At 46.6% G+C, this 12,494-nt stretch overlaps 1 long non-coding RNA gene across 2 annotated transcripts in view; it reads left to right on the forward strand.

The window, feature by feature from the left end:
* The window catches only part of LOC133090171 (uncharacterized), a 66,109-nt gene extending 55,402 nt beyond the window's left edge, over window positions 1-10,707 (forward strand). For both annotated transcript variants that reach the window (XR_009700786.1, XR_009700787.1), the window contains exons 2-3: window positions 10,378-10,458; window positions 10,569-10,707. This is a non-coding gene — a long non-coding RNA (uncharacterized LOC133090171). The remainder of the gene's footprint in view (window positions 1-10,377; window positions 10,459-10,568) is intronic.
* The last annotated feature ends 1,787 nt before the right edge of the window (window positions 10,708-12,494 follow it).

A 12,494-nucleotide genomic window follows, 5' to 3' on the forward strand; every position in this document is an offset into this window, starting at 1 on the left:
ATGTTTGCCCCTATCTTAGTTCAAAGCTGCAGATGGATGCCTTCAGTCTCTTCTTGCCCAGTACCAACAGGTGACCGTAAAAACTGCTTAAGGTTTGCTTGTGGGCCACCAGCCCTATAACTCTGCATGCTCAGCTCTGCACTGAACAACCCATTCCTATTACGCATCTTAGGAAAAGGAGACTTTTAACAACTTGAATGCTTGTTCCTGGCCAGGGCACTTGGTAGCAGAGAATCAGAGGAATTAAGGACTTCAACAGCATGCCTCAGTTCCAGCTTTTGCTCTCCAGCCAAGAGGAGCCACTGCGCATTTTTGTGCATGCTCCCCCTTCTCTCTGACTGTTTGACAAGGTGGTCCTTATTAAGGCCAGAGTTTGGCCATGCATTCCTCTCTCTCATGCTCCTAGCCACCTTGCAGGGTCTGTGTCATCCCTTCTGCTGGATGGATGAGGGAACTCATGCCCCAAGGAGGAAGGCCCCTTGCCTGGAGTTGTTCTGAGGTGGCAGAAGTGGGATTCCTACCCAACGCTGAAGTGCCGCAGCACTGTCTATTGATTTGCTTATGTGTAATTGGAGGAGCTCTTAAAAAAGATTGGAAGAAGTTTGCTCGAAAGTTCCTTGCCCATGCCAGTTGGCTTGGCTTTTCATTTCATTTTCTGATGCTTCTATAAAGACCGGACACACACCCTCATCCTCTACCCATATAAGGCTCCCTCAGCAGAGCAGAGAGCAGTGGGCTGCCAGGGCCCAGGGAGGTGAGTGGGGCGTCACTGAACCTCATTTAGTGAAGGGCCTTGGAGGTGAGACTGAGGAGAATGTGGTAGTCTATATTGTCTCAGGAAGCATTGAATTTAATTCTATTACTTCTTCAGGTGTGAAAATAATCTTCATGTCCTTCCTTTTTCTGCCTCTCTTTCTTCCTCTAACCTTCCTTGTGTATATTGGCCGATTTTATGGATACTTTATCACAATTTCCCCATTGTTTTAATGATCATTTTTTATTTCTTCTCTTGTAAATGATCAGTTTGTGTTTTCCAGCAACAATTCTAAGCCTGGATCAGTAACAAAGAAAGGTGTCTCTGTTTTGAAGACTGCCCTCACTTTATGTCTCTGGCCTCCTTATTGCCCAGAAACTAGGCATTCTGGAAAATATTCTCCTCACAGGATCTTCTTCCCATCTCATCTACTGGCATTGCTGGGTTTTCTCTCCTCATACCTTTTTCATTAGCACCAAATTTCCCTGTTCCTTGGCTCATAATGGTGCACCAGGGAGCCCCCTCACCACTAAATGAGATTCTACCCATGCTTGAAAGCCCATCTCTAATGCTGCTGCCTCTGTGAGGCCCACCCGGAATTACCCCCAACTAGACATAGCCTCTCCCTTCCTCACAGCCATCAGCACTGCTATTCTATCTTTAATCATTGTTTTTTTTTCTTTAAAACAGATCCTTTCCCTATTTCCATATTTTCCTAGTTGTAAAAGTAATTCATACCCATCATAGGAAAAAGGAACATGCAGAAAGCCACAGAGAAGAAAATAAGAATTAACCGAGGTAACAATAAGCTCTAACATTTGGGAAAGTTGATACATAGGCTCCCTTCTAAGCTCTTTATGTGTATTAATCCAGCTCATTCTCAAAACCTCTCCTCGAGGGTGACATTATTACCATCTTGATTTTACATGTGAGGAATGACATTTGAGGTGGTCATAAAGTGTCTCAGATGTCAGCTGGGACCTCTGTGACAAGGTCGTGTTGAACTTGCTGACCCAGTTCTGTGGCCATGTGAGCTGGGGAGTTCTGGGCTGAGTCACTGGGCTTCTCCTGCCCTGGGACTCTTGCGTCCCTGAGTCCTGAATGGGCATCCGCTCCTCCCTGTTGGATGCTGGCTGTCAGGAGAGTCTGACTTTCACGTGCCACATCTGTGCTTCTCTTTCCTTCCACTTCCTCACATGCGACCTCTCCTTGGGTCAGACAAAGGCCTTCAGTCCCATTTGTTTATTTTTTTCTTTTATTTCCTTTACTTTAAGAGATGGATCCAAAAAAATATTGCTGCTATTTATATCAAAGAGTGTTCTGCCTGTGTTTTCCTGTAGGCGTTTCATAGTTATCTGTTCTTACATTTAGGTCTTTAATCCATTTTGAGTTTATTTTTGTGTATGGTGTTAGAGAATGTTCTACTTTCACTCTTTTACATGTAGCTGTCCAATTTTCCCAGCACCACTTATTGAAGAGACTGTCTTTTCTCCATTGTATATTCTTGACTCTTTTGTCATAGATTAATTGACCGTAAGTATGTGGGTTTATTTCTGGGCTTTCTATGCTGTTTCACTGATCTGTCTGTTATTTTGTGCCATTACCATACTGTTTTGATGACTGTAGCTTTGTAGTATAGTCTGAAGTCAGGGAACATGATTCTTCCAGCTCTGTTCTTCTTTCTCAAGATTGTTTTGGCTACTCGGGACCTTTTGTGTTTCCAAACAAATTTTAAAATTATTTGCTTTCCACATGCCAAACCCTGTTCTGGGAGACATATGTCTGTGAATTCATTGACTCCTCACACGATAACTGCCACTAGGACCTCCAGGTTACAGAGGAAGGGATTCAGCACAGACAGGTTAAGAAACCAGACTGAGTTACATAGCTAGAATGTGGTCAGATTCAAGCTCGGGTGGGCTGCTTCCCGAACCCAATTTTAACTACTTGCTCTCCAGCCTGAATCCATGTCCCGTGGTGAGACAACCAAAATGGGCCTTTGTGAATCAAGAGTGGGGGCCGAGGGGAACAGGCACAATTTCTCTGTAACACAGGATTAGAATGAAGATCAAGGAAAAGCCTCAGGGCCTCTCTCCACCCTAGACCACAGGAGGGTCCTTGGGCTGGAGGGCAGGCATGGGAAAGAGTGATGTGGGGTGAGCATGACACAGAGAGACCTGGATGGGATCCAAGATTGAATAGACTCTTAAGATGAACTACTTTTTGTTTGTTTGTTTGTTTTTTTACTTAGTCTTATTTTAAAAGAAAGCTTCAGAGGCTTGAAGAACTAGTTATATTTTTCTATGGAGAAAATAAATATCAATTTAAATAAAATAATAAAAACAAAGAACTTTCATTTTTACATTCCACCTGTGGGATCTGTCTCTCATTTTGTAGATACAGCTGTAATTGAACCTCTCAATTGCACAGATGAGAAAACTGAGGCCTGGTGACATGCTCAAGGCCACCCAGCCAGCCAGTGACTGAGCTTGGACTCAAGCCCAGTTTGTCTGAATTATTCATGCATGTGGGTGACCCTCTATCCATCCATTCATGTGGACCCACAAAAATGTTTGGAGTGTGATCCCAGCTCCAGGTGTTGTGGCAGATGCAGAGAATACAATGGAGTGCCTGTTCTGGGGGACTTGGATCTAGTGGGGAGACAGTGTTCTAACAAGCCATCTTGGTGTTGAGCTGTGTGACAGGGCTGCGATAGAAACAGGTGTAAAGGATCATGGGAGACAGGAGCTCAGGGTCTGGGACTGTGCAACTGGATCCCGGTGCCACCCCTTATCCAGGGCTAAGGAAATGCCACTCTCCCAGCAATTAAATGACACTCAGCCACCAAATTTCCTCCCCCTAAATTTCATCATGTGGCATAGTATAGTGGTTAAGAAAGGACACCACCTCTAGTATCCCTCAGACTTGAGTTCAAATCCCAGGTGTGCGAATCACTGGCTCAGTTGACATAGGCGTGTTCTGTCACCTCTCAGTTCCTTCTGTAAACGAGGTTGGCAGAACCCACTTGGATCTTAGGGATGCGGGAAGAAATGAAGTTATACACATACAGCACTGAACAATGCCTGGCCCATAATATACTCAAGAAATGAGAGCTATGATATATTATTCTAGATGGATTGTTGCCTGCATGCCTGCCATATCCCTTCCTCACACCAAATCATAGGCAAGTTTTTCCTCTTCCCGCCAATCTATCTGATAGGACAGAGCCCAGGTGTGTGTGTGTGTCTTTAAGATAGCCTTCTCCCTGTTCTAGGACCCTCTGGCCAGAGTTCCGTGCACGTCCTTTGTCAAAGCACTCACTTCTCTTGTGTATGCAGATGAGAAGTCAATCCTTAAACACAACCTGGGGTGACTCCTATGAACACAAGTCAGCCTAAAAACATGGTGGCCCCATGGTTTGGGCCTGGCAACTGGGAGTTGGGCCGAGTCTCTCTGACTTCATTTCTGGAGGCAAATGTAACTCCAACATTACCTAAACTGGGCAGTGAGGAAATTCTCATGTTTCCAACACTTTCAACAATGCCCCATTATGCCTGGTGACTCACGAATAGGCCTGTGTCCACGGAACAGCATGTGTCTCTCTGCAGTAAGTACAGTGCCTCGCTGTATGTTTGAACTAATTTCATAGGCTTGTCTCCACCACGGATGTTACTTGCCCTCTTTTCTGACGGTTGCTGGAGGCTTGTTGCATCAGAGAAAGCCAGAAAAGGAAAGGGCTATGATTCTTTTCACTGGGCAACCCAGCACATTGGAGATATTGCCTGGGAGGGAAACTTGGGTTTGAGCTGAATTAAAAGCAAAGTCTTGGGATCTTTGCAAAAAGCCACTTACCTTAGGTGGCAGGTCAAAGAAAACTCTCAGGTCACCCATCATTGTCACGGTTAATGCTGAAGCCTCTTTCCCTTGACAGGCAGGGGAAAGGGCAGCTTAATATTGAGACAGCTCCTTGGATATGCCAGGGTCAGGGAGACACTGCAGATTGTGTGCAGAGACAGCCGATTTGCCTCCTGTGTTGTCACGATCATCAACTTGGGCAATTTCACAGGGAACTGAGAACCCCAGGAACACAGACTCTATTTCTAACATTCCAAAAGGAGGGACATACTGCTGCCATCTACTCAGTCCCAAGGACACCCTGCCCTGTTGCTTTTACCTACTGCTTGGCACAAATGCCTTGGCTGTGCTGAGCTTCAGCCCCTTTTAAGGGTCTCATGAAATGAGTGGGCCCAGGGCCAGCCTTGCTTGTGCCGTTTCAGACTCTGCACAATTGCAGGTACCAGAGTGCGTGCCCTCTGCTGCCTGGTGAGCTCCCGGTCACCCACCAGTGGCCAGCAGAGACTGCAGTTTCCCCACAGGCCTTCCTGACTGCCTTGATCCCTGCATGAGTTTCCACCCTTTATTATAATCCTAAGAATGAGAATGAAAACTCCTTGGCAAGGTCTTTGCTTACAGCTCCGTCTCCTCAGCTACACAGTGGATTTTCTGAGATCAGGGACCTCGACTGTCTTGCTCACTGTTGTGTTCTCAGCACACATGACATTTCCTGGCAGGTACAAGGCACTCAGTAGATGTTGGCTGGGATACCAAATGAAGAAATGAATGAATGAATGTCATCCTCAGGTAATATTCTGTATATGATGAGGCATATTAAGTTTCCAGGATACTGGAAACTCCTATAATGATCCATTCTAGTGTGTTACTATACTATCCAAATAGAAGGCCCCCTTTAAAAATCACACCTGTTATCATTCATCAATACCTTCACATGAATGAGTTTACGGTATTTCAAGATACTTGACAAAATGAACTGAGCCTGGTACTGATTTGGTTTGGAAATAGGGGAGTATGCATATGTGTGAGGCAATGGGTGAGCAAGAAAGACCTGGAGTGAGGCTGTGGGGTGTCATCTAAAAGGGCCCCTTATGGGCATGACACCTAGGAGAGTGTCCTTGAAAGGGAAGAAGACTGGGAGAGGGAGGACAAGGGGCCAAGTGTTCCTATTAGCCCTGAGGCCAAGCCTGGGGCGGGGGGAACCTTAGACCCAGAGGTGGGACAGGGGGCTCAGGTGAATTTCTGGCCCTTGTGTTCTGGTTTCCTAGACAAGGGGTAATTCTCCAACCCACCTCCATTCATATGTTTATTCAGTCATTGAACTAAACCACATTGACCATCTTCAATGCACTAAGGTTGTGTTCTAGGTGTTGAGGATACAGTGAAGAGTAAAATGGACAAATTTCCTGCCCTCATGGAGCTTACAGTCTAGCTGGGGAGAAACAAACACTAAGCAAATAAGTCTACTATGATACCAGATAACCATAGTGTCCTGAAGAAAAATGCAACGGGGACAGGCAGTGGCGAGCGATGGGGCGATGTTTTAGAAGTGCAGTCAGAGTGGCACCTTGAGGAGGGGACAGCAGGGCAGAGAATAAAGGAAGGGACCCCCTGACATCTGGCTGGTTATTGGTGGGAGGCAAAGAAACTGAATGCAGGTCCAACTCCTTTGCTTTTGGCAAGCATGTAGAATTGGGCCAAAGATGTTCTGTTTGGAAATAATTCTTTCATCTGAGCTAAACAAGGGCCTTCGACAGGTGTGCTGGGTGTCCCCCGCTTGGGGACACTGAGCCTCAGGTTGCTCCTTTGTAAAGTGGGGACAGCAATTAGATCTCCTTCACAGGGCTCTCTTGAAGGTTAAATGAGCCGATGTGTGTGAGAATAGCGCTCAGTGAATCGTGAGGGATGGAGTGTAATTTACATGTTCACCACTCATCAACCTTCTGGGCGTTCAAGTGCCACAAGCACTTGGCTGCCTGCTGATTCTGGGGAGCTGTTGGACACCCTCCTTCACACCCCCAAGTCCGATCCCGTGACCTCTGCCCAAGACTCCATTAGTGTTAGGGTCCTACAGTCTAGAGGTTAAAAGCGGTTCAAGGAGAGCTGGCTGGTTTTTGGCTGGCATTTGAGAGCATCGCAAAATCACTGACATTTGTCCTGATGTGTTGGTGTCTGTACCAGACCTGATGTTAAAGTTTTTTGACTCTCAGTCTAGTTGGAAGCATGGACTCTGCAGCCAGAGGGCTCAAGTTCAAATTCCAGCTCCGCTACTTACCAGCTTTATTAAAAATCATAGGCCTGTTGGGAGAATTAAATGTATTATGCAAAGGCACTTGAAGCCGCGCCTAGCATGTAGCTCTAAGTAAGTGTTTGCTGTTCTTGTCGTTACTTTTTTTCCTCCCCCACTTCCACTGTGATTTCCTGTAGAGAAGAGGCCTGTTTTATTCATCTTTTGGTTCCCAATGGCTATGTCAGGCTTGGCATAGGGCAGGCACTCAATAAATGTTGGACGAGTACATGGATGAATGGGTGGATGGATGGATGAGTGGATGGATGGATGGATGGATGGATGGATGGATGGGTGGGTGGATGGATGGATGGGTAGATGAGCTACTGTTTACTTCTCGTAAACTTTATGATCAAGGCCTTAAGGGTGATGAAAGAAAATGTGGAGGGTGCTGATGGTACAGTTTGGAGAAGGGGCAGAGCACAGTGCATACTTCCCATTAAACCCCTTTCCTGCAGAAATGCCTGAGGAGTGAGGGGAGAGGGGACCTGGCTCATCTCATCTGGGTTCCACAGCTGCCCAGTGTGGGCTCTGTGCCATGCACGTTACAACACTACCCACCTCTTACTCCTCACAGCCACCCTAGGAGGCATACTATTATTGGCTCCATTTTACAGATGAGGAAGCTGAGGTTTGGAGAAATGAAGTGACTTTCTTAAGGTCACACCCAGGACTGCTAATTCCAGAACCTTCATCCTCAGCCCTTTTGCTCCACTGTTGGGTCTGTTCCTCAGCCACGTGATTCACAGTTTTGCTACATAGCACTGGCCGAGGACTTACTCTTTGGAAACTCTTCTTTCATCTGAGGTGAACAGGGACCTTTGACAGGTGAACATGCCAGCCCTGAGTGCTGGGCATTCTCACCTTGGGGTCTTTTACACCAGCTTCTTCTAGGGAAAATTCTATGATTTCTCCAGAGCAGTTTGGCTGAGTTCACTCCATTCACAGGCAATGATAAAGCTGGTATCTGGTAAAGCACACCCTGAATTAGGAAATGTAATTGTAGAATGTGACATTGAAAAAAAGGGGAGATACCTCAGAGTGGAGGAAACACAGTGTTTATTGAGTGCTTACAACACACCAGCACTGTGTGTACTTTCTCACTAGTCTTCACGTCAACTATATGAAGAGCATTTTATCACCTTCATGTTTTGGGTATTGGGTCTCTGGCCTGCTTGAGCCATATAGCCAATAAGGGCTCCTCCTGAGATTTGAACCCTGGTCTCTCAGGTTTCCAAACTCTCCCCTTTGCACTGATCTTCCCTGGGAATGTGCAGCTGGCTGTGATGACGAGTGGGGTTTCCACAGATTCATAATTGTCTGTACTCACGGTAGAGTTAGAAGTCTAATCTAAATATGAGTAAGTTCACAATTGCTATGTTCTCCACCATCTGACAGCTAGATCATTTACCCAGTCTCAGCGAATGCTGGGTTCTCCCTGCTCCACCCTCCAGCTTTCAGGGGAAATTTCATCACTAAAAAGAAATCCCAGTGGTATATACCCCAAAGAATCAAAAGCTGGGACTCCAAAAGATACTTGCACAGCCATGTTCATAGCAGCATTATTCTCTTTAGCCAAAAGGTGGAAGTAGCCCAAGTGTCTATCAATGGACGAATGGATAAGCGAAATGTGGTATATACATACAATGGAATATTATTCAGCCTTAAAAGGGAAGGACATTCTGATATATGCCACAACATGGATGGACCTTGAAGACATTATGCTACGTGAAATAAGCCAGACACAAAAGGGCAAATACTGTATGATTCCACTTATATGAGGCACTTAGAGTAGTCAGATTCTTAGAGACAGAAAGGAGACTGGTGGTTGCCCCAGGCTGGAGGAAGAAATAGGGAGGGTTTTGTTTTGTTTTGTTTTTAATGATAAACATGGCTTGTATACACTTTATTTTTTTAATTTTTATTTTATATTGGAGTATAGTTGATTAACAATGTTATGTTAGTTTCAGGTGTACAGCAAAGTGATTTAGTTATACACACACATATATTATTTTAACAAATAATACCATCCTCATGGGTGTGAGGTGATATCTTATGATTTTGATTTGCATTTCTCTGATAATTAGTGGTGTTAATATCTTTTCATGTGCTTGTTTTCCATTTGCATATTGTTGCAGAATATCTATTCAAGTCCTTTGCCCATTTTTTAATCAACTTATTTGATGTTTTTGTTGAGTTGTAAGAGTTCTTTATATATTCTGGGTATTAACTCTCATTAGATATATGATTTGCAAATATGTTCTTCCATCCCTAGCTTGCCTTTTAACTCTGTTGATTATATCCGTTGATGTATAAATGTTTTTAAGTTTGATGTAGTCTTATTTATCTATTTTTGCTTTTGTTGCCTGTATTACTAAGAATTATAAGTTGTATTATCATGCTATGTATGGTACATATACATTATATATGTGAATTGTGAAGTGTAATAATTAAACAATGCTGAATCTGTTACACTTTTAAACTGTAGTATTACCGCTTTAATTATCTTTGCACGTGGGCTTCCTTCTTTCCCTCCCTCCTTCCCTCCCTCCCTCCATCACTCCTTCCCTCCCTCCCTCCCTCCCCCCTTCCTTCCTTCCTTCCTTCCCCCCTTCCTTCCTTCCTTCCTTCCCTCCTTCCCTCCCTCCCTCCCCCCTTCCTTCCTTCCTTCCTTCCCTCCTCCCCTCCCTCCCTCCCTCCCTTCCTCCTTCCCTCCCTCCCTCTCTCCCCCCTTCCTTCCTTCCTTCCTTCCTTCCCTCCTCCCCTCCCTCCCTCCCTCCCTTCCTCCTTCCCTTCCTCCCTCCCTCCCCTTCCTTCCTTCCTTCCCCCCTTCCTTCCTTCCTTCCTTCCCTCCTTCCCTCCCTCCCCCTCCCCCTTCCTCCCCCTTCCTTCCTTCCTTCCCTCCCTCCCTCCCCCTTCCTTCCTTCCTTCCTTCCCCCCTTCCTTCCTTCCTTCCTTCCCTCCTTCCCTCCCTCCCGCCCCCCTTCCTTCCTTCCTTCCTTCCTTCCCCCCTTCCTTCCTTCCTTCCTTCCTTCCCTCCCTCCCTCCCTCCCCTTCCTTTTTTCCTTCCTTCCCCCCTTCCTTCCTTCCTTCCCTCCTCCCCTCCCTCCCTCCCCTTCCTTCCTTCCTTCCTTCCTTCCCCCCTTCCTTCCTTCCTTCCTTCCTTCCCTCCTCCCCTCCCTCCCTCCCCTTCCTTCCTTCCTTCCTTCCCCCCTTCCTTCCTTCCTTCCCTCCCTCCCCCCTCCCCCTCCCTCCCCCCTTCCTTCCCTCCTTCCCTCCTTCTCTCTTTCCTGACATGTTTATCAAACACCTACCATGTGCCACTCACTCTGCCAGACAACAGACATGATAACATGTGATCTGTGCCCCCATGTACTCCTATTTTCTTTCGTTTTTACTATGTCTTATCAGTGTATACACACTCTCAGTTTTGCCTGATACTGATTTACTCTCCATTTATTTTCTATGCTGATTTTTTTTTCAGGGCAGAATGGACCAATTGCTTCGGCTTTCATTTCCGGCGCTTTACAAAGGCTGAGCTGAAGGCTGCACCGCCAGAAGCTTGGTAAGCTTGGGTGACTGGCCTTGGCTGGTGGGACGCTGGGAATTTCAAGTGGGCAGGGCCCCAGGGAGTCAAGTGAGTGTTTTCACAGTTTTCTGTGTTTGGCATTGTAGGAATTTGCCTGGCCTGCTGGATGGAGAGAGTCTGACTCGGATTCTGGGGGCTTGGAAAGACAGTCAAAAGACTCTTCCCTTCCCTGAAATAGCCACGCATTTGTTTAAAGACTTGAAACCATTCTGATGCTGGAATTTCCCTCTGTGTTTATTTTCACATCTGGGTGATGGTCTTCTGCCACTGGAGGACTTTTAATGAATCACTTTAGAGATTGCTTTTAATGTTTCCCAGATGAGAGGGGCTGGCACTTGTCAGTTTCCTGAGGCCCGACAGGGCAGGACTGACCGGGCTTCCCGGCTGGCCGCCTGGAGCTGTCCCTCGGGGGGAGTGGACAGGCATTTCTTGTCTTTCTGGGAAAACTGCTCCTCAGAGCTCCTGATCCCCGGGCTCTCTTTCCACATGAGGAGGGGGGAAAAGGTGGAATGGAATATAAATAAAAGAGATAGACTAGTTTTAACTGGTCCAAGATGTTACGGGCTGCGCTCTCGGTAGCCACTGGCAGCCGGCACCCCTCTGTGTTCCCAGGCTCTGGTTTGCGGTGTCATGGGCTCCAAGAGACAAGGCTGGTGGGGGTCGCTTCCAGAGGGCAGCCTGGGAAGTTCAGGAAGGTGTTGGCTCAGCTCGGGAATCATAGGTTGCCAGGTGCCTTCTGATGGACGCCTGTTCCCAGGGCCCAGCGGTGGCCAGGGTCTCTATGACCACGTCAGGTCCATGGTTCCCGTTCACTCTTAGCCTGACAGACAGGCTCCATTGCAGTCGCATTTCTGCTCCGTGTCCCTCTGTCACGCCCCCCTCCACCCCCCATACTCCATGTTCCAGCCACATCTCATACATTCTTTTGGGTGCTTTCTAGTTGTCCCCACCCCAGAGCCCCCTGCACCCTGCTCTGCCCAGCTCTGAGCCCCAGGAGTCAGACCACTAGGGGTGCATCATCCAGGCTCCCCTGCCTCGCCCTCTGGCTTCCTGCTGGTGTGGGCCTATGGGGAGCCCCACAGCAGCTCTGGGGGTAGGGGAAGGGGAGAGAGAGGTGGAGGGATTTATTCCCCTGGCTCCCCCCCCCGTGAGGTCATCTCAGGCTGGCTGCGTGACGTAGAAGTCTCACATCCTCTTAAGGTGGCCTTCTCTACATAGTTTTCTCTTTCTGCATCTGGGTAGCTGCTGCCTTCCTTCATCCTTTTGGGTCCAGGGGTGGTACAGCACCTAGAATCCAGGACTACCTTTTGTGGTTTTCCTGCATCTTGTCCACACTTTTGTCAATAGTCTGTTTGCTAAATCCTTCTTGAATTCTCTTATTTGAGTGTTCCTGCTGGAACTCAGACAGAGATAGATAGATAGATAGATAGATAGATAGACAGATAGATAGACATAATGTTATTTTATACACCTGTACCCCTTTCCCATGTTTATTCCCTCCACAAGAATTCCCTTCTTCACCTTGGCTACCTGACGAACTGCTTCTCATCCTTCAAAATCCCACTGAAACATCACCTCTGTGAAGCCTATCTTGAGTTCTCCATTAGAGTTCATGACTTCCCCCTTGGCCTTCTATCTCTCTATGTGGTGTCAATCATGTCCATATACTTAACATCTCCATCCTAACCACTTGCTAATCAGACATGTCCAAACTTTCCCTCACCAAAATTTTACAGTGTTTAATTCCTTCAAAATCTGATAAAGTGACTGTCTAAAGGGCCTGCTTCAATGCCTGGCCCAGATTAGATGCTCAATAAATAATAGCTATTATCAGAAAACATCATACTAAAGTGTGAATGGCTATGTGTTTTAATGCATTATCTCTTCCAGGAGCAGCTTACATTTATAAGGGATTTTTTGGAGTTAACAGAACCTCCAATGAATCTCTAAATTGGCAGAGCAGGGTGGGGGAGTGTCAAGGGGTCTTCCTTTGGGGTTTCTCAAATTATGTT

The sequence above is a fragment of the Eubalaena glacialis genome, chromosome 4 (genome assembly GCF_028564815.1).
Source record: "Eubalaena glacialis isolate mEubGla1 chromosome 4, mEubGla1.1.hap2.+ XY, whole genome shotgun sequence".
NCBI lineage: Eukaryota > Metazoa > Chordata > Mammalia > Artiodactyla > Balaenidae > Eubalaena > Eubalaena glacialis.